The 24029-nt window shown below is 38.6% G+C and overlaps 1 non-coding gene across 1 annotated transcript; it reads left to right on the forward strand.

Annotated features, from left to right (window-relative positions):
* Nucleotides 1-21730: 21730 nt before the first annotated feature.
* On the forward strand, nt 21731-21837 carry LOC141715672 (small nucleolar RNA R71). The gene has a single exon (XR_012572425.1). It is a non-coding gene; the product is annotated as a small nucleolar RNA R71 (small nucleolar RNA).
* Nucleotides 21838-24029: the final 2192 nt, after the last annotated feature.

The raw sequence follows: 24029 nt of genomic DNA on the forward strand, positions 1-24029 counted from the left end.
GATAGTTTTATACAGTTATAAACAGGAACTCTGTGTATATTATGCATGGAAGAGGACTTCCAAGATTTTGAAAAGTATATATATACATATATACTGAATATTTTGCGACTTGGTCGCGTTAAGATATCAGCTTGGTTCATTTCTTCTTGACCAAGACTTTCATGAGTACTATGAGAATGCTCATATATTGTTAATCATTATACATATTATTTTGGTGGGCTTGTTGCTCACCCTTGCTTTCTTCTTTCATCACACAATATCAGATAGACAAGAGGAACATGACCAAGCTCCCAATTCGCGAGCGGATATGAAACGTTCCGCAGTTTCCTATAGGCGTTGATGTCGCTGTAGCTGAGGTAGGAACTACCAATAGGCTAGGCTTTCAACTTTTGATGTACCAGATTTATGTATATTTATGAATTGTAATAATGGCAAAGAAATGTAAATTTATTCAGAAACCCTTTTGAGGTGTAATGGCTTAAAATTGTGGAATAAAATGACTTGTGTTATTTTGGTAGTCATCTCTGGGACTATAACTTGTGGTGTGTGTGTATATTGTGGGGTCACAGTACGCAGCAGTTGATTGATTGTTAAGATTAAGTATTATTAAGGGAAATGGAACTTGTGACGACCCGGATCCCCGACCCCGGATTTGGGGGTGTTACAGAAATGGTATCAGAGCTAAGCGTTATAAACCTCAGAGATGATGTGACGTTAAGATAATAAGTTCACTAAGATAATAAGAACTCTTGCCAAGTTCATAGTCGGGCTACCTAACGTAGTACTGACAGTTAAAACCCTTATGGGAACCCTTATAAATATCGTGATAGAAGCGTAGTTCGTTATCGTATATAGTAGCGGGACTCCGAACCCTGAGGTTGAGGAGCAACAACGTGATGATGTTTTATTAGTTATTGGAGATCAGATTGTGGATCCGATAGAGCGTCCTAACACGGGACCGGATGATGTTCATATTGAGGATGTAGTGGTTGGGGATGTTGTCCTAGAAGGGATTATCACTGAGAAGAATCCCGTGGAGGGTCCTGACAAGAATGAATAAAGGACCACTGAGGAATTGATGACCATGGATAGGGGAATTACCAGAGGTAGGATTGGCTGGTCACTGCCGTAGGTTCGTTCAAGTTTGTAAAGATAGCAGCCCCTTTAACACGACTTACTCGTAAGACTCAGAAGTTCGAATGGACAGAGAAATGCGAGAACAACTTTCAATAACTGAAGCAAAGATTCGTGATGGCCCCTATGTTGGCATTGCCGGATGGAAAAAGGAGATTTTTTGGTTTGTATTGACGCTTCGCATAAGGAATTAGGGTGCTCTTATACAGCACAACAAGGTACTCGCGTACGCGTCAAGAAAATTAAGGGAATATAAAATTCGATATCCCCACCTATGAGCTTGGCCTCATGGCAATAGTTTTGCCCTAAAGATTGGAAGCACTACTTGTATGGAGAGAAGTGCGAGAATTACCTAAGCCATAAGTTCTCTAGTACATTTTCACGCAGAAAAGAGCTCAATATGCGCCAAATGAGGTGGTTAGAGCTAATCAAGGATTACGATTATGAGATTCTTTATCATTCGGGGAAAGCCAATGTGGTGGCTGATGCCCTTAGTAAAAAGGAGAGACTCAAGATGATAATGTCTTTGAGAGAGTTAATAAGAGATTTTGAGAAAATGGAAATAGAAGTAAAGGTAACCGGAGCTGGTACCGAAAAGATGTTTGAGATTGCAATACAGTCCGAATTATCGGAAAAGAACATATTGTGCCAGAAAAAGTGATGAATGAAGGCAGAGAGCCAACAATTAGATAAAAGATTAATACCGAGAAAGATGATAAGGGAATAATGAGGTATTCCTAAAGAATTTGGGTTCCAAATGTTCAAGAGCCTAAAGATGAAATCTTAGATGAAAGCTAGTTTGAGGAATAAGATTTAGAGCAAACCCTGAACGTGATAGTCAGGGAGGTCGCCATCAAGATAGAAGGAACCCATAACATAATGGAGTGGAAAATCAGGATTTTAACGTATAAGATAACCCCAAGTATGGGAGAAGGATGAAATATTTCATACTAAGGAAACAAAAAGTCGAGTAAGGAAAGGAGACCCGAGACGGTACTCCTATACGGTAATTCATGGACCTGTCTAAAAAGAACTTAGACTATTATCCCCAACCACCACCTTGAGGAAACAATGCGGTAGGAAATCCTTTCATGACCTTTAAGTCGCTAAGCTCTCAGAGTTCCAAGGAACAGGTTGACCCAGTCGAGGCAAGAGCATGGCTAAAGAAAATATAGGAATCATTTGAGATTCTAAATGATTGACGAAGCACAAAAGACTGTTTTTGTCACTTACCCTCCTAAGAGAGAGGCCGCATGTTGGTGAAAGGCCAAGAAAGGCACAGAGCCAGAGGTTATAATAAACTGATTAAAGTTCAGTCAATTGTTTTTGAGAAAGTAATTCCCAAGGTTATGGAGAGAGTGTAAAAGCTTTAGAGCCAGAATAAAGGCGGACGAGTATGATGAAATATGAAGCTAAGTTGTAAAAGTTGTCAAGATTCGTTCTGATGACAAGGATCCCAGAACGATGTGATGTTTGAAGTCAATGATTAGTGGGTTCATGAAGTAATGATAAGGGAAAGGAAAATAAAAAGAAACTGAAGTGGAAAGGAATATAAAGGCAATAGAGTTTGAGGAATGATAAGGGAGTTGGGTATGAGGAAACCCTAAAGACTCGTAGCAATAGAAATAGAAAAGTATGTAATCGTCTGGATGAGGGTGATTCACCATGAGTTAAAGTTGATGATTGAAGGAATAAGAGATACATATATTTTATCCCCTGTAAGTTGGGAGAATTCAAGGAAACCTTGAGATAATTCGAAGGATAAATAATGAGACGCGGATAGACTGAGGAGACAAGGAAGTAAGAAATTAGGAAAATTGGATGAAGGAAGTGACCTTCAAGAATGTGAAGTGTAAGACCGGTGGCTTGATACCCAGAAAGGGAGACGCCAGGTATGAAAGATATCCCAACATTGAGGTGACTGTTGAGATAAACAACAAAAGTAAATAAGGAATTATTAAGAAGAAGTTCACGTTAAACACGACCAATATCTTCCAGAACATCCTTGTTGTCGTTACCAAATTAGGCAAGAAAAGCGGTTAACCGTTGTTATCTTTTGGAGGCCATATTGATTGACCTCATTTTGAATACAGATGTTATTGTGAAATTAGGCATATACTATCGAGGTGGGAATGATGGAATAAGACACCCTTATCAGGGATATATGACTTGATTTATCCATGGAAGGATGCATGTACCTTTTTAAAGGTGGAATTAAGGATAGAACATCGGTAACTTAAAATGAATCCTAGGGGAATGCATAAAGGTTGGCATTTCACCCTTAATAGGGATAGTATGAGTTTTGACAGTATAAATTGGAAAGGATTAAGGTAATAACAACCTTTAAGGATCAGTGGAGAAATTTTTCAGAAGTATATAGACAATGATTCTGGTATTAATAAATGGTATCTTGATATGCCCTGTATCTAGAAAATACAGGAGGAACGATTCAAGGATAACCTTAGAGGTTTTACAAGGAGAAAGGTAATATTCAAAATTCTCAAGAATAGAAATGTTGATAAAAGAAATATGATGTAATTATAATGATGCCAAGTGGGGCACATGTTAAACCACGAGAAAGTATGGATCGAACCAGTAATGGTCGAAATTGTTTAGGGCAATTAGGACCTAAGATAAAAGATGTTCTTAAGTATGATTGAGAGTCAGTCGTGACAGTGATTAACCTCTAAAGACTGAGGCAATAACTTATGGAAAAATGGTGATATTTTTTTTACTCATCAGATTTTAAGGAAAACATCTTCACATAAGCAGTGATTGAAATGAGGTAGAAAATTTATTTGGAGGTGGTTAAAATGACACTGACTGTAAGGAAATTTTACTATCAGGAAAGGCCAAAGAGGTGGCCGACACCTTAAAGGTAAGAGGATAATTATAGGCGCTCGTGCGAGAGGAATACAGTGATGATGGTTGAAGCCGGGAAGGTTGTATTATGGTTCGGAAGATTGACATTCCTTCTGATGACTGTGCAATACTCAACCGTAATAGTAGTTGGGTAAAGGTTTAATTCGTGTAATCGCCATTAGCGGGCTATCTATCTTAGAAGGTCCTATCTTGAGAATAAGCCAGGACCATATTTCAAAAAGGACCTAACAAACCTTTGAGTTAAGTCTTCTATTGAAGGCATATGATTAAGAATGGTATTAACCTGCTATCGTTGCTTTGATTGAAACTCTTCTGCAATTTTATCTGCTTCATGTCATGTATGTATGTCAGGATTAGGAGTGTTCTTCATGAATCATGAATGGTGATTATGTTACCTCCTTAGAAGGATTTGATACGACATGTATGGACTCCGTATGGTTAGATATTAAGATTTCATGGAACGTGAATGACGACAGTAGGTCAGTAGTGGACCATAGTAATGCAGCAATGATTCTGCGAGTAATGAGCTGATTACAACCGTGAGAGTTGTATTGGAATGGATGTTGAGAATAAGTACCACTAATCGGGTCGTGTTGACGTATAAGTTATCTTTGATAGAAAAACTAGGTCGATTATTTACCTATTGAGTATTCATTCCCTCTTATCAATAGAGAGTCGTGATACTATACGAGGAAGGTTGCAGTGCAAGCATAGAATTCTAGTAACGATGATGTCTAGAATGAGATCCCAGATTCGATTTTCGATATCGAGGGAGTTTCAAAGGTGATTGTGTATAAGCTCGAGCAAGAGCATGGGTCCATAGAATGATGGATGGAATAGTAAATATTTAAGCATGTGAAATGCGATGCGATAATACTTGATATATATACACATATGTTTTGTTCTCCTATGACAAACCTCTATAGTTCAGAGGTAGGTTCCAAGCCAGATATTTTGTGGCAGTATATTTTTTTTCATATACACAATTCTCTTCAATTCGTTCTTTTCTCTTCTTTTCATTTCATATAAGCTGAGAAGAACAACCCTTCCAGAAGGGGAGGTATTGCCGAATGACTATCTATCTGTGTGATAGAAGCCTAGTAGGATACCATCTATTATTTAATTGCTTGTCAAGTACTAAAGGCTGGCCACCTTCTGCACTAACTATGAGATATAACAAGTGTTCAAGATCATAGTGATCTCTCAATAAGTTCTTTTACTTCTATATGATTGATCAAATTTTGGAAAATAGAAACAGCTGAAAAAGGAGTGGTAAAGTTATGGTGGTATTCGGAATGGAAACACATTCGTGATACTAAGGTTGACGTGGTTATTAAAAGGTTATAGAACGCTAACGAGCAAAAGTATAACCAGTATAATATTAGGAACGGAAGGTAGTAGCGATTACGGACTGGAAAAGAATGGGTATTGAGAAGCAAAAGCTCTAATGCTAAAAGCTATAATGAGAGTATGTGCAATAGACTTGAAAGAATTTGGAATGATCACTTAACACGGATTGAGTTTTCTTACGATAATAGATCATATGTCAGTATTAAGATATCGCCTTATGAGATCCTTGAGGAAAGACAATGTCGATCTCCCTTATGTTAGGATGAAGTTGCAGAGCGCAAGATGCTCAGACCAGTAGTGGTCCAAAGGACCAAGGATATAATAGATCTAATCAGAGGACGGCTGGTAGTAGCCCAAGGTGGACATAAAAAGTATGTTGATTTGACACGAAAGGACAAGGAATAGGAAATAGGGGACCTAGTAATGTTAAAGGTATCCCTTGGAAAGGATGGATGAGGTTCGGAAAGAAAGGAAAGCTAAGTCCACGAATTGTTGGACCCTTTTAGGTATTAAGACATATTGGGAAGTTAGCATATGAGCTAGCCCTACCCCCGAACATGTAGCAAGTCATAACGTGTTCCACGTATCAATATTAAGGAAGTGTAATTCGGATGCCAGATAAATAGGGGCATATGAGCGCATAGACATGCAACCCGACGTAACCTATATGGAGCAACCAGGAAGGGTTATAGAGTGAAAAAGAACAAGTGCTTAGGATAAGGGTTATCAAACTAGGCAGAGTTTGGTGGTAGGACTACAATGTGGGAAAATTTACTCGAGAGTTAGAAAGTGCAATGCTAAGAGAGTATCCCTATTCATTTTCTATCTGATTCCGGGACGGAATCCTTTTAAGGAGGGGAGACTGTAATAACCCCAATTTTTGGAATTTTTTTAAACCCTTATGAATAATGATTTTGCTGATTATGCTGATTTTGCTGATTATGCTGAATAAGAAAACTTTTCATACCACACTATGTAGGGGTTCTTCTATTGTTATTCTGAGATCTTATTAGTACTTTATATGGGATATAAGTGTATGTAAAGATCGTCAGAATCCAAATTCGAACACTTTGATTTTTCCCGAAAATCTACCAGATACAGAAAGAACTGAGTATAAGGTAACAGAATAAAAAGGATTTAAATTCAAGGATTATAAGAGAGGATCATAAAAGAAATATAATGTATTGAGAAAGGTTAAGGAAACCTAAGTAATAAGATCCCGGGTATGATCCCTCAAACGATAAACGAGAACGAAAGTTAAGCGAACCGCATAACAGATCAGCGGTCATTAGCCAAGTAATTAGGAGTTAATCAAGGGGTTAGTGGATGATGATGTCATCACACCAACAAGAGGAAGACAAGTGTAGGAAGATGACATAGGAAAGGTGACATAAGCATGACATAAGGGAAGGAGGTGTGGTTGATTAATAACCACACAATTTTTCATGGGTAAAAAGGTAATTAATCAAAAACAAAAGCTAGCAACCAAGCAAACAAATCAAAAAACACAAAACACTCCATTTTCTTTATCAAGCTCTCGGCTTTCCTTCATTTTCAAGGATAAGAAAATCCAAATTCAAGCTCCAAGCATTGTTAAATCGTGAGGTAATTATCCAAGGTTCCTTGTACTTAGATATAGTTATCCTATGAATATAAGCTCCAAATTCCTTCACAATCTCTTCCTAAAAATCATGTAAGAAGATGGTGAATAGTGTTTTTCAAGAACTAAAATTTTTGTTCTTGAGTTTTTGTTTAGATTAAGCTTGGATAAGGACTTTTAAGGGTGATTCCAAGCTAATTACTTGACTCTCCACTCTCCAAGGAAGGTATAACCCCTCCAAACCCTAAATTTACTTGAGTATTAGGTTTAGTTATGTTGTTATAGTTCATGAGAGGCTTGTTTGTTGTGAATGTAGAGGATAGTTGGTGTTGTGATATTTTGGAGTTGTAATTCTTGGAGTATTGATTAATGAACTTAAGTATAGTTTAAATTCATGTTTGAGAATAGTATAAATTAATAATTTTGAGTTGTTGGGGCTTTTATGGTGAAGTATGGATGGAGTTTGGTTGGGATGTTGATTGTGAGTTGATTGTGGGTTGGTTTGGAGTAGAATAAAATTGGTAATCGCGTAAACATAGCCGTTGTAATGTCCGATTTACTTTAGACTGTTTTTGCTCTTAACATTAGGACCCGTGAACTCACTGCTAGGTTTTGACCATTGCCATGATTAGATAGTTCATGTTACGATCTTCGTTTTGATATGTGGTTCGTTTGATTCCGATGTACGGTTTAGGAGAAACGACCGTTTTAAGTAACGGCGTTTCATGAACAAACCATTACCCCTCGCCTTACTTTGAAACATAGTTTAAAGACCTTAAAAGACTAATGGGAGTATGAAACATTTATGTAAAGTGTAATAGGCAGTTGGTAAGACACTCGCGAAAGAATCGCCTTAAAACTCGTAATGGTTAATTTATTAAAAATGGTGGAGCCGAGGGTACTCGAGCGACTTAAGAGAATCAGTAAGCGCAAAGCGAGCGTTAGAGTCTAAATTGGTTAAAGTATAGATTTATAAGTGACTTTGGTTTAATTCCAACTTATATGTTGTTTATAGGTTACCAGACTCATCCCAAGCCATTTGTAACCCCCAGTCGCTCAGGCAAGTTTTCTACCCGTTATACTGTTGTTGTGATGTAAATATATGTATATCCATTATCTTGTGATAAGTGCATGATTGTTATTAGCAAATCTTGCGATATATTGGAGCATGTGATATGGTATATATGCATGTCTGTTTTGTAATCTTGATATATATCTGTTGATTCAAATGCTTATTAGTTGCATAATACCTATGAAAGGAATATGTCCTAAGTCCAATCGTGTATTAGGATTTAGGAATAACTTTTATGTAATCTGTTTTGATTTCATTGATATTAATAAAAGACTTGTTTTGTTTTTATTATGGGCTCTATCTATTTAAGTGTTTAAATAAGATATACCATAGTTTAGAGTAAAGCTTTTTATGGATTATGATGAGATCATAATAGTGAGACCTAAAAAGATGATAACTCTAAACTTAAATAGTTCCTGGTCATAGGATTACTAACTGGTAATTAATAATCCGCAAAGATCGGTACATACTATGCTTGCTTCATTATGAAGGATGTCTGTTCTCATAGACATTTGTGTGGTGACACTATAGCTAGTATGTAGGTGCTTATTATAGAATAAGTTCACTGAACATGACTCGCCCAGCTGAACAACTGATGGAGTTCACTCACGTGTCAGCAGTTGTTCACATAGTGATAGTTGTACAAGTATCCTTAGACTTGAGGTCATCATAGTCATCTTGTGTACACTGAACTATGTTTTGGTTTAGTTCTTAGTCTCCAGGGACAATTATTAGGGCTCTTCTGGGTATAGGAATTTGTACACGAAGATAGTGTATGATCAATAAAGAATCTACCCCATCCAGTGAAGGAAGCGAATGTTCATGGCTGATCCACTTATGCTAGTTCAGGAATCTCTGGCCAGAGTAAATGAAATTAGAAAGGAGTTTCTAATTTGCATAGAACTACGCATAGTAAATGGTAAGCAAAGTGATTGAATTAGATAGGCTTGACACGAGATCCATGCCTTGTATTTAATCGGGACATTGTAGGGTAGAAGGAGTTTATTGTACGGTAACTATTCACTGACAGGTTTTTGGTATTCTAAGCAGTGAATTCATATTATCCGGATAGTCGCGATATGTTGAGAAGCATCACTCACGATGTAGAATAAATGTGATTAATTAATTAATCATATTTAATAAATTAGAGAATTTATATAAATAATGATAAAATAGTTTTATTATTATTTATTTCTACTACCGGCTTAATATTGAACCTACAGGGTCACACCATAAAAAGAGAATGATTTATTTGTGGAGGAATTAATTAATAATGGCTAATAATTATTTATTTGTGAAATAAATAATTATTTGGTAAATTTAATAATTGATTAAATGAGATTTAATTGATTATAAATTAATTAAGAAAAGTTCTTAATATTATTAATTAAGGATTTAATTTTTAGAAATTAAATCAAGAGAGAAAAGTATTTCTAAAGTGTTTAGAAAAAGGATTAATGATTAAAAGGTGTTTTAATTATTAATGAGAATAATAAATGGGATAATAATAATAATATTTATGGGAAAATTTCAGCTGAAAATTTTGCCTATAAATACACTATTATAGACCCTAATTTTATTCCAACCCCATCGAAACCCGAAAACCCAAAAAGTTTGGAAAACCCAATTCTCTCCACCTCCTTCCTCCTCCTTAACATTGTTTTCTTGGTGGATACCGGTGGAGTGCTTCACACTTGAGGAGCAACTGCTAAGGATCTCTGATCGTTGTCTCCGAATTATTTTTAAAGGTTAAATTCGATCCCTCGAATTTTTATTCACGATTTATATGCTTTTATTTGGATTTTGTATGTGTAAAAGTGTTTTATCATGCCCCCGCTGCGTTAAAAATCCAACAACCTATGCTAGAGATAAGCAGTAGTTGCGTATACCCTTAGGATAGGGGACCTTAAGGTGAACATTTTCTAAAACCGGGAGTCGATGTTCCCGAGTATATTATATATATATTTTTATATATATATATATATTGATATAGTTTCAAAACTATTAATCGAATAAGGTTTATTCGATAGCTTTATTTTATTTAATAAATATTAGTTTGAATATTCATTCGAGGACTCATGACTCGGTTTATTTTATTTAATGAATATTAGTTGAATATTCTTTCGAGGACTTATGACTCCGTTTATTTTATTTAATGAATATTATTTTGAATATTCATTTGAGGACTTATGACTCCGCTTGTTTATTAAATAATATTCTTTATTTTATTAAAGAATAATATTTCGAGAATCGAACTTATTTTCGATTATTCAAATAAAGATAATACTTTCGTATAAGTATATCTTTGGTTATTAATATCCATTCCAAGTATGAGTTTCAAAACTTCTACTTCAATTATTTTTATAAAGATTATTCTTTATGGGAATATTATTTAAATAATAATATTCAGATATTTTCTAAATATATTGGGACTGATTTATTTTAATAAATCAGCAGTACTCCAAACATTCTTAAAAATGTTTTCGAGTCTTCAAAATGACTTTTAAAGTTTAGAGCGGATCCTAAAACTCGTTTTCAAATTTAAGATCTTCCTTTTTGAAGGGGACTTGAATACTCGTTCAAAAATCTAAAGGATCCGGCTATGTGGTGTATTTCATATTCGCAACGAGGTTGCTGTTTTGATAAATGAATTGATTACTTACCCAACGTTCGGGAAGTAAGTCCATCTATTTGAGTCTACATAAGCAACATGGGCTCAGTGGGCGTCCATGAAAGTGTAAGTGGTTCAGTGGAAGTCCATTAAATACGTAAGTGGCTGAGTGGCAGTCCAGCATAAGGTCCTATTGCGGCCAGGGTGATGACCAGTGGGGAATTCGTCCATCTACTAGTAGAAAAGGTTACTTATTGGTATTTTTGCCTGATCAGCAAGATATCAGGTTTATGCCAAGGTTTTCTCCTTTCCAAATTCATTGGATATTGCAACTCTGTTTATAATTTTCATAACAGTGGTTTTCAAGGAGTGTATGAAATGTATATATATATAGGTGTATATATATATATATCGGGACTTAATGAAGTATCTCGTAACTTCATTATTTATAACGATATTCAAAGATTGAATCTATTCAAATCTTGTCTTGTAGTCTCATCTATGTGATGAACTTTTGAAACTAATTATAACTTGAACGGTGGTAGTTCAAGTAGTATTCGGAAAAGATATAAGCATATTGAAGTATCTTGTAACTTCATCTTTTCAACTTATATCTGGTTAATGATTATCTTATGCATGACAAAGATTTTCACAAAAACGTTGAGACAAGGTTAGATATATGAGATCACCTTGCAATGATAGTTTTATACAGTTATAAACAGGAACTCTGTGTATATTATGCATGGAAGAGGACTTCCAAGATTTTGAAAAGTATATATATACATATATACTGAATATTTTGCGACTTGGTCGCGTTAAGATATCAGCTTGGTTCATTTCTTCTTGACCAAGACTTTCATGAGTACTATGAGAATGCTCATATATTGTTAATCATTATACATATTATTTTGGTGGGCTTGTTGCTCACCCTTGCTTTCTTCTTTCATCACACAACATCAGATAGACAAGAGGAACAGGACCAAGCTCCCAATTCGCGAGCGGATAGGAAACGTTCCGCAGTTTCCTATAGGCGTTGATGTCGCTGTAGCTGAGGTAGGAACTACCAATAGGCTAGGCTTTCAACTTTTGATGTATCAGATTTATGTATATTTATGAATTGTAATAATGGCAAAGAAATGTAAATTTATTCAGAAACCCTTTTGAGGTGTAATGGCTTATAATTGTGGAATAAAATGACTTGTGTTATTTTGGTAGTCATCTCTGGGACTATAACTTGTGGTGTGTGTGTGTATATTGTGGGGTCACAGTACGCAACAGTTGATTGATTGTTAAGATTAAGTATTATTAAGGGAAATGGAACTCGTGATGACCCGGATCCCCGACCCCGGATTTTGGGGTGTTACATTTAATGTGTTCAATGCTATAAAATTTCCTACAGAAAATGAGGAGTGCTTAAAGGTGGAGTTGGTCGATTCTGTGGTTACTTCATAACTTGATCAATTGCTAAGATCTGATGTCTTAGAGAAGGCCTTATTGGGGAATTCAGATAGTGAGGATGACGAAGGTGAAGAGCAATTGCAATATCTAAATGCTTCTCCCTGGAAGAGGAAGATTGATATGCCTTTTGAATCTCTTGGAATGAAGGAATTAAAAAAAGCTCCTAAACGCCTCAGGCCATCTATTGAGGAAGCTCCTATTCTTGAGCCTAAGCCTTTACCTGAACATTTGAGGTATGCATTTTTAGGTGATGCATCTACTTTTCCTGTTATTATTGCATCTGACCTTTCAGGTAGCAACGAAGAGAAGCTTTTGAGGATTCTAAGAGAGTTCAAATCGGCAATTGGATGGACTATAGCAGATATTAAGGGAATCAGCCCTTATTATTATATGCATAAAATTCTGCTAAAGGAAAGTAGCAAGCCTACGGTCGAGCAGCAAAGAAGACTTAATCCAATCATGAAGGAATTAGTGAAGAAGAAAATTCTTAAGTGGCTAGATGCAGGGATCATCTATCCTATTTCTGAAAGTTCATGGGTGAGCCCAGTTCAATGTGTGCCAAAGAAAGGTGGTATCACTGTGGTAGCCAATGAGAAGAATGAGCTCATTTCTACTCGAACAGTCAAGGGATGGAGAATTTGTATGGACTACTGTTAGGGCGAAATCACGCACTAATATTCACGCAAGTATACGCGTTCGCAAGTAATATAGAATACTTTCTAGTTCGTTCCCTCAGAGACTCAGACTAAGTTATTGTCTAATTTAACTCACTCACCAATGTATGATTACTTCTCAATGTTAAGATAATAACACTTAAAATTGTTGATTAAATATTAACTATAATTAACTACTTAATTAACCACTTAACTAACACTGCATTTATCAATAATAAAACACTCATGAGATCACAACTTCATTATTACTTCCTTCTATAGCCATAGTTATTACCTTTAGCATGTGACAGTGATGATATTAATCGAATAACACAAAACTGATAAAAGCCAACTTTCATTGTACTAATACCATTCTACCAAACATCCACAATTAAGATAGAAATTGAATAGTCATCAATTATGTTGAGTTCCTATATGTCTACAGAAATTGACAACACAACGATTTAAGCACAAGTTACTCCTTTTGATTACATAGGGCAAATAAAACTGTTAGAGTTACCCACTAATCATGCACAACGTACATGAACCTATGCTAGCATGGCAAGTTCTAAACCTCAAGATCCACTGTCGCTTCACAAGAGATTAACACCCTATCTTATATGTTCGCGACGCACATAAGACGAATACGCACAACCAATACTAGATATCATGCAATCATCACACACTAAAGTATTAAACAATTAACTAAAGAATTCCATAATAAATCCATTGCAACCCCATGATCATGATTAGCCCATAATAGAACTTATCGCCATCATGGGTTCATATGAAATCATGATAAACGAACACAAGAAAATAACAACTAAACTAATTATATTAAAACAGAGTACGTCACAAGAGTAAATAAGTCAAAGCAAGAAAACTAGCATCCAACGTTACAACGAAACAAGAATCACAAGAATATATGCTTCCTCTTCGTTGCTGTGTGCTAAATCGGTCTTCTTCCTTATCTCCTTCGCTTCTTGCAAAACACAATCTAAAACATAATCCCCTCTTAATACCCTGCGAAAAACGTCTCAAAACTACTTATATAATAGTCCCATAAAACTCAGATTACATAGAAGTTGGAAGCCAAACAGAAGTAGAAGTCTAAAATAATATATTATTTTCCCCGACCCTGCGCGGCCGCTCAGCATTTCTGCGCGGGCGCGCAAGGCTGCTGCGCGGCCGCTCAGCATAGCTGCGCGGGCGCGCAGGACCCTACTGGAAAATTTCCAGGTTTGCTCCGTTTCTTCGCCGTAATCTGCCCGTTCTTTTCCTCTCGCAATGGTGAACACATGCCAAGGCTTATTCTTGATGATTCCTCCTCCGAAATGCAACTAATACCCTGAAATGCATAAACACTAGAAAAACGCATCAAATACACAAAATACTTGATTTCAAGACACCAATTTAAGCCATTTTAAGACGTTCTAAGTGATATAAAATGCCACTTATCACACCCCCAAACTTAAATCGATGCTTGTCCTCAAGCGTCACAGACTCAAAAATAAATAAAAATATGCATGAATGCAATCTATATGAAAATGCAACGATCCCCCTTACTACAATTAACCAATCAAATTGTCACGTCTCAACGAATGCAGTTAGACATTAAAGATCAAGAAACTCATGCAAACGGACATACCGCCAGAAACGTGGTGTGTGCAAATGCTTAACAGATATGCTTCGGAACTAGACCAATTACTATGACTAGACTTTCCTCAAGGCAATCCTACGATTATACAAAGAATAAAAATTCTAGGCACAAAGTGATATACAACACTACAAGAACTTTAGAGCTTACTACGGAATCGTGCTTTTTATTTACAACGCAAATGCTTATTTGACCGTGCAGTGAGTGAGGTCCACAAAAGACTTATACAATGGTATCCATGTAACGAGCGTTAGGTTAGCGGATCCCAGACTCTAAAAGCCTTAGGTCACTAGGCACAAAGTCCCCTAAGAACTTAATAACTCGAATACCAAAGAGCCCACTCTTGATCAATTACGCAATTTTTTTTTTTTTTTAATTCTGAGCAAGTGCGTTTCGCTCCATCTTGCTCAACCCTAGACTACTCGCATAACATGCGAGCCGGCTACTAGCCATTTGACGCCTAGCCACAACTAGCAACAAATTCCATTTTTACTCCATTTTTTTTTCTTTTTCATGCCTTTACCACTAAAAACCTATTATCAAATTCTAAGCATAATAAATAGATTATCCTCGAAAATAATCAGATCATAACAACAATTTAGTCCTTCAGCATTCTCTAAGACTTAGTGACAATACAAGTGCTTCTAGCATGCATATCAACCTACACAACTTAATATCACTTTAATGCTATCACTACACTCGCATCAATATCACAATTCAGTCGATAAATCATTGCAAAAGGGATCATGGTATATGCATGAGCTATATGATATGACAATAAATAAAGCTATAAAAAAAACTATATGGCAAAAATTATGCAACTATATGAACTAACTATCATGAATATGCAACTATATGACACACACAAAATATTCCTTAACTACCACCCCCAAACTTAAAATCTTCACTGTCCCCAGTGAAGGTAGTAGAAAGGAACACAGGGTATACCTACTCGGAGTCATCATCATCATCACCCTCAGTGGGTGGAGTATCAGGCGGCGGGTATGCAGAGTCCTCACCAAAAACTGGCCACTGGATATCAGCCCCAAGGCCTCGAAAAGCAGTCCCTAACGCAAGGGTGAGCTCCTGAGCAAACCTGCTCTGCGTCTCATACATGGCATCCATCCGCCGTGAAAGCCTCCTATACTGGGCATCACCCATCCCAGCACCCTCCTGAGCTCTCGAAGAACTAGCCTCACCACGCCCTGGCCTGGCCATAGTAGCACCTCGCTCTGGACGCCCTCCTGGAAGACGATAACCCAGCCCATGCTCCTCAGGCTCACCACCGGTCCACTCCTGCATCCCATTCAGAGTGCCAGAATCTATAGGAGCTGCTGGCAACTGCAACTGCTCATGAGCCGGCCAGTTCACTCCTACTGCACGGCATAGCTTTGTAACCGTGGATGCATAAGGGATGTTCATATGCTTTGCTCCCCTCAAAAACTTCAGCATTCCTTGGTAGATAAACTCACCAAGGTCCACATAGTATTCCTCATTCAGAATTCCCCACAACAACTGTGCTCTCTCAACTGTGACCTCGTGTGCATGTGAAGAAGGCAAGATATTAGCACATATAAATGCGTTCCATGCACGGGCATACCTGTTCATGGCGATCGCCGGAAAGTGACGATACTCATTATTGGCTGGACTGCGGTTCCAAACTGTGCCCGGTCGACAGAGAGTCGCACAAATCAAATCCAAGTCAAAATCCTCAGCAGTCTTTTCATTCCAGTTCTCCTCCTCGGGCTTCCTCTCTCGCTGTCCAATCACTCGGCGAATCGCCGCAGGATGATAATCAACCGTCAGCCCCCGAACTACAGAAAACCCATTCTTTTCAGCCTTCGCGTTCGCGTAGAACTCGCGAACAACACTCATCGGTACTGCTTCGGGCGACTCACAAAAAGCTATCCACCCCTTCTCTGCAATCATGGGCAACAACTCACCATCCCTCCCTGATGGTAAAAACCCCCTCTCCTTCAGAATCGGCTTCCCCAACAGCCTAGTATACTCCTCCTCCGCGGCTCTGTCAGTTAACCGAGGCCTCGCAGCAGTACCCCTTGATGAATCAGCAGTAGGAACTGTGCTGCTGCTGTCAATAGTGCGTGCTCTCTTGGGTGCCATTGATTTGTGAATAAAAGTGTGTAAGAACTGATGTTTGATGTTTATGAGAGAGTTTAAGTGTAGGAAGTTGTGGGAGATATGTAGGATAGGTGTATGTATATATAGGGTGTGGAGTAGGTTAAACTAGATTAGGAGTGGGGTTGAGGGATAAAATCATGGGGTAATGGAAAAAGAATTCGAGGGTTTATGGGCTGTAATGGGTTTTTGTGTTTTTGTTTTTTTTTTTTTTTCTGAACTGTAAAAAAAATTTCTGGAACTCGACCCCTGCGCGGCCGCTCAGCATTTCTGCGCGGGCGCGCAGAGGGTCTCTGGAAAAAAAAAATTTCAGCCCCTGTTTTCTGATTTTTTTGTGTTTTTGGATAGGTTATTAACTTCTAAGGGTTCCTGTAACAACAATTTATGGGTTGCCTCCCACGCAGCGCTTCTTTTTCGTCATTAGCTTGACGTTCCGTTCCTTTCTCACGTAGTCAACAAAATGGCACTAACCACCTCTCGGTTTGCCATGTCCCCATAGTAGTGCTTCAACCGCTGACCGTTTACCTTGAATGCTTGGTCCGAATCATTCTCAAAAATTTCCACCGCTCCATGTGGAAACACAGTTTTGATAATAAAAGGTCCAGACCACCTTGATTTCAACTTCCCAGGAAAAAATCGGAGCCGAGAATTGAATAACAGAACTTGTTGCCCTGGCACAAACAACTTAGGATGTAGCTTCCTATCGTGCCACCTTTTCACCTTTTCCTTATACATTTTGTTATTCTCGTACGCTTGAAGTCGAAATTCATCAAGTTCATTAAGCTGAAGCATTCTTTTCTTACCAGCTGCATCTAAATCCAGGTTCAATTTCTTCAATGCCCAGTAGGCCTTATGCTCAAGCTCCGCCGGTAGATGACATCCCTTACCGTACACCAACTGAAACGGTGACATCCCAAGTGGAGTTTTGTATGCTGTTCTGTAAGCCCAAACAGCTTCATCGAGCTTTAAAGACCAATCCTTCCTTGATGGACAAACAACCTTCTCTAGAATGCGCTTTATCTCTCTGTTAGACACTTCCGCTTGACCATTTGTTTGCGGATGATAGGCAGTAGCTACTCGATGATTCACATTATAACGCTGCATCATAGAAGTGAACTTACGGTTGCAAAAATGCGATCCTTCATCACTTATGATTACCCGAGGTGTTCCAAACCTTGTGAAAATTTGCTTATGAAGAAAATTTAGCACTGCCTTTGCATCATTTGTTGGTAAAGCTTTAACTTCGACCCATTTTGAGACATAATCGACTGCCAGCAAAATGTACTGATTATTGCAAGATGAGATAAAAGGCCCCATGAAATCGATTCCCCATACATCAAAGACCTCGACTTCAAGCATCACATTTAATGGCATCTCATCCTTCCTTGACAAATTTCCCACTCTTTGGCAACGATCACACCTTAAAACAAACTGATGAGCATCCTTGAACAAGGTGGGCCAGAAAAAACCTGCTTGCAGAATACGAGCTGCCGTTTTCTCACCTCCATAGTGTCCACCATAAACCGTGGAATGGCAGTCTCGTAATATCCCCTCCGTCTCACAGAACGGGATACATCTCCTGATGATCTGGTCAGCTCCCTGTCTAAACAAATATGGTTCATCCCACATATACCACTTCACCTCATGCAGAAACTTCTTCTTTTACACGGATGTCAAATTGGGAGGCATTATATTGCTGACAAGATAGTTTACAATATCTGCAAACCATGGTTCTTCCTCCTGAATTGCAAACAACTGCTCATCCGGAAAAGATTCATTGATTAACGTCCTATCTTGTGAAGTAGAATCGGGATTCTCCAACCTAGAGAGATGGTCAGCTACTTGATTCTCGGTACCTTTTCTATCTTTGATCTCTAACTCAAATTCCTGAAGTAAAAGCACCCAACGAATGAGTCTCGGCTTCGAATCCTTCTTAGAAACCAGATAGCGAATAGCTGCATGATCAGTGAATACTGTCACTTTCGTACCAAGCAGATAAGATCGAAATTTCTCAAAGCCAAAGACTATAGCCAAAAGCTCCTTCTCAGTAGTGGTGTAGTTCAATTGTGCCCCATTTAAAGTCTTACTCGCATAGTAGACCACATGGAAGAGATTTTTCTTGCGCTGTCCCAGAACTGCACCTACCGCATAGTCACTCGCGTCACACATCATCTCAAACGGTTCTGTCCAATCTGGTGCTGTAATAACTGGTGTCGTGATCAAACTCTCCTTGAGAGTCTCGAATGCTGTCAAACATTCATCATCAAATTTGAAAGGCACATCTTTCTCAAGTAAATTGCACAACGGCTTAGATATCTTTAAAAAGTCCTTGATGAATCGTCGATAAAAACTCGCATGACCGAGAAAACTACGGATTCCTTTCACTGAATTAGGTGGGGGAAGATTTTCAATGACTCCCACCTTGGCCTTGTCCACCTCCAGACCTTTGCTAGAGACCTTATGCCCAAGGATAATGCATTCACGCACCATAAAATGACATTTCTCCCAATTAAGCACCAAATTAGTTTCCACGCATCTTTTGAGTACGGCGCGCAGATTATTCAAGCATTCATCATATGAGTGTCCAAAGACGGAGAAGTCATCCATGAACACTTCGACGTTATTTCCAATCATGTCAGAGAATATAGCCATCATACATCTCTGAAAGGTGGTCGGGGCGCCACATAACCCAAACGAAACTCTACGAAAAGCAAATGTGCCAAATGGACAAGTGAAGGTAGTCTTTTCCTGATCCTCTGGTGCAATACAAATCTGATTATACCCGGAATACCCATCCAGAAGACAAAAATACTCATGTCCCGTCAATCTGTCAAGCATTTGATTAATAAAAGGGAGAGGGAAGTGATCCTTTCTTGTGGCTTTGTTCAATTTTCTATAATCCATGCATACTCTCCATCCTGTAACTGTTCGAGTAGGGATGAGCTCATTCTTTTCATTTGCGACCACAGTGATACCTCCCTTCTTAGGAACACATTGTACAGGGCTCACCCACGAGCTGTCAGAAATAGGATAAATGATGCCTGCATCTAGCCATTTCAGAATTTCTTTCTTCACCATCTCCTTCATGATTGGGTTCAGTCTTCGCTGCTGTTCCACAGTTGGCTTACTACCTTCTTCTAACAGAATTTTATGCATACAATATGAGGGACTTATCCCCTTGATGTCTGCTATAGTCCATCCTATAGCCGATTTGAATTCTCTCAAAATCCTTAAGAGCTTGTCTTCCTCACTACCTGAAAGGTCAGCTGAAATAATAACAGGTAACGTAGATGAATCACCTAAAAAGGCGTACCTCAAGTGTTCAGGTAATGGTTTGAGCTCTAAGGTAGGCGCTTCTTCTATTGATGGTTTGAGCTTCCCTTCAGCGTTCTTGAGGTCAGAAGTACCAAGAGATTCAAATGGTATATCTAGCTTTCGCTTCCAGGGAGAAGCGTTCAGATATTGTAATTGCTCGTTGCTATCTTCATCATCACTGTCAAATTCCCCCACTAAGGCCTTTTCCAATGCATCAGACATTAGCATGTGATCGAGTTCCGAAGTAACCGCAGAATCAATCACATCCACTTTTAAGCACTCCTCATCTTCTGTAGGGAATTTCATTGCCTTGAATACGTTGAAGGTCACATCCTGATCTTGAACCCGCATAGTAAGTTCTCCTTTTTGCACATCTATCAAGGTACGGCCAGTTGCCAGGAAAGGCCTCCCCAAGATTATGAGAATCTTTTTATCTTCCTCAAAATCCAGAATAACAAAATCAGCAGGAAAGAAGAGCTTATCCACCTTGAGCACATCCTCAACTATGCCCCTTGGGTAAGTAATGGAACGGTCTGCCAATTGTAGCGACATGTATGTGGGTTTTGGATCAGGTAGGTCCAGCTTTTTAAAGATTGACAACGGCATCAGATTAATGCTTGCTCCCAAATCACAAAGGCACTTGTCAAAAGTTAGATTGCCAATGGTGTAAGGAATGGTGAAGCTTCCTGGATCTTTCAGTTTTGGTGGTAACTTTTGTTGCAGAACCGCGCTGCATTCTTCCGTGAGAGCAACGGTTTCAAGGTCATCCAGTTTCACCTTCCTTGAAAGAATAGTCTTCATAAACTTCGCATAACTAGGCATTTGTTCCAGAGCCTCAGCGAAAGGTATATTGATGTGAAGTTTCTTGAACACCTCCAGAAACTTCCCGAACTGTCTATCCAACTTTTGTTGCTGCAATCTCTTAGGAAAAGGTGGTGGAGGATAGAGCTGTTTCTCCCCTGTATTAGCCTCAGGCAGAGTGTGTTCAACAGTAGTCTTCCTTGGTTCCGCCGCTTTCTCCCTTTGCTTAGATTCTTCATCTCGAACTTCAGCTTCGACTTCTTTTGCCTTTTCAGCATCAGCTACTTTTCCAGACCTTAAGGTAATAGCCTTGACTTGCTCTTTAGCTTCCTTCCTGCCTGGTACTTCCGTGTCACTGAGAAGAGTGCCAGGTTGACGATTGAGCACTGCATTGGCTAATTGACCGATTTGATTTTCCAAGGTCTTGATAGAAACCGCCTGACTCTTGCACAACAGCTTAAGTTCCTCAAAATCAGCACTAGTAGGTGCAGCTGCACTTCCCTGTTGAGGATATGATTGTCTTGTAGCATACTGCTGTGGTTGCTGGAATCCAGGTGGGTTAAACTGTTTACTCACTCCTTGCTGATATGGTGGCTGAATAGCATTCTGATTATTTCCCCAGCTGAAATTTGGATGATTTCTGTTGTTAGGATGATAGGTCGCTAGCACAGGCTGCTGTTGTCACTGATAATTATTCACATACTGAACAGATTCGTTGACAAGAGAACACTGATCCGTAGTATGAGAACCTGCACAAAGCTCACAAACCATAGCTATTTGATTAACTCCATACGTAGCCAAAGAATCAACCTTCATTGATAGCGCTTGGAGCTGGGCTGCAATAGCGGTGGCTGCATCAACTTCCAGAATACCTGCTACCTTGCCTGATGTCATCCTCTGAGTTGGGTTTTGATGCTCATTTGCAGCCATCGTCTCAATAAGATTGTACGCCTCAGTATAGCTTTTAGCCCATAAGGCGCCTCCCGCTGCTGCATCGAGCATGGGCCGAGATTGAGCCCCCAAACCATTATAAAAACCAGTGATTACCATCCAATCCGGCATTCCATGATGTGGACATTTTCTCAACATTTCCTTGTAGCGTTCCCAAGCCTCGCACATAGATTCTGTAGGTTGCTGCGCAAACTGAGTAAGAGCACTCCTCATAGCAGCAGTCTTTGCCATTGGATAAAACTTCACCAGAAACTTTTGCGCAAGATCTTGCCACGTAGTGATTGACCCAGCTGGTTCAGAATGTAACCAGTCTTTAGCCTTATCCCTCAGTGAGAATGGGAAAAGCCTCAACTTGATAGCCTCATCAGTCACGCCATTATACTTAAAAGTGCTGCAGATCTCGACAAAATTCCTTATGTGCATGTTGGGGTCTTCAGTTGCCGCTCCTCCAAAAGAAACAGAATTCTGCACCATCTGAATAGTGCCCGGCTTGATTTCAAAGGTATTAGCTTGAATAGCCGGATGAAGGATGCTTGACTGAATGTCATCAATTTTAGGCCGAGAAAAATCCATAAAAGCTGGATCAGCTTTAACAATATGATCTCCCATATTTACTGGTTCTTTCTGCTCAGTTCCTGAATCCGAATCCTCAAAATCTAACTTCTCCGGTGTATCAAGAACTTCGTCTTTCTCCTCAGCTGTATCTAAGGTCCTCTTGCGAGCACGAGAACGAGTTTGCATAAACGCACTAAAGTACCTGAAACACAACCGAAAAGAGTAATTAACTACTACGTCCTAATCACTGAGTCCTAATGACCAATGATGGTAAGTACATAAACTAAACAAATACGCCGAGTCCCCGGCAGCGGCGCCAAAAACTTGTTAGGGCGAAATCACGCACTAATATTCACGCAAGTATACGCGTTCACAAGTAATATAGAATACTTTCTAGTTCGTTCCCTCAGAGACTCAGACTAAGTTATTGTCTAATTTAACTCACTCACCAATGTATGATTACTTCTCAATGTTAAGATAATAACACTTAAAATTGTTGATTAAATATTAACTATAATTAACTACTTAATTAACCACTTAACTAACACTGCAATTTATCAATAATAAAACACTCATGAGATCACAACTTCATTATTACTTCCTTCTATAGCCATAGTTATTACCTTTAGCATGTGACAGTGATGATATTAATCGAATAATACAAAACTGATAAAAGCCAACTTTCATTGTACTAATACCATTCTACCAAACATCCACAATTAAGATAGAAATTGAATAGTCATCAATTATGTTGTGTTCCTATATGTCTACAGAAATTGACAACACAACGATTTAAGCACAAGTTACTCCTTTTGATTACATAGGGCAAATAAAACTGTTAGAGTTACCCACTAATCATGCACAACGTACATGAACCTATGCTAGCATGGCAAGTTCTAAACCTCAAGATTCACTGTCGCTTCACAAGAGATTAACACCCTATCTTATATGTTCGCAACGCACATAAGACGAATACGCACAACCAATACTAGATATCATGCAATCATCACACACTAAAGTATTAAACAATTAACTAAAGAATTCCATAATAAATCCATTGCAACCCCATGATCACGATTAGCCCATAATAGAACTTATCGCCATCATGGGTTCATATGAAATCATGATAAACGAACACAAGAAAATAACAACTAAACTAATTATATTAAAACAGAGTACGTCACAAGAGTAAATAAGTCAAAGCAAGAAAACTAGCATCCAACGTTACAACGAAATAAGAATCACAAGAATATATGCTTCCTCTTCGTTGCTGTGTGCTAAATCGGTCTTCTTCCTTATCTCCTTCGCTTCTTGCAAAACACAATCTAAAACATAATCCCCTCTTAATACCCTGCGAAAAACGTCTCAAAACTACTTATATAATAGTCCCATAAAACTCAGATTACATAGAAGTTGGAAGCCAAACAGAAGTAGAAGTCTAAAATAATATATTATTTTCCCCGACCCTGCGCGGCCGCTCAGCATTTCTGCGCGGGCGCGCAAGGCTGCTGCGCGGCCGCTCAGCATAGCTGCGCGGGCGCGTAGGACCCTACTGGAAAATTTCCAGGTTTGCTCCGTTTCTTCGCCGTAATCTGCCCGTTCTTTTCCTCTCGCAATGGTGAACACATGCCAAGGCTTATTCTTGATGATTCCTCCTCCGAAATGCAACTAATACCCTGAAATGCATAAACACTAGAAAAACGCATCAAATACACAAAATACTTGATTTCAAGACACCAATTTAAGCCATTTTAAGACGTTCTAAGTGATATAAAATGCCACTTATCAACTACAGGAAGCTGAACAAGGCGACTAAGAAGGATCACTTCCCTCTGTCTTTCATTGATCAGATG

Source organism: Apium graveolens, chromosome 3, assembly GCF_009905375.1.
Source record: "Apium graveolens cultivar Ventura chromosome 3, ASM990537v1, whole genome shotgun sequence".
Taxonomy (NCBI): Eukaryota; Viridiplantae; Streptophyta; class Magnoliopsida; order Apiales; family Apiaceae; genus Apium; species Apium graveolens.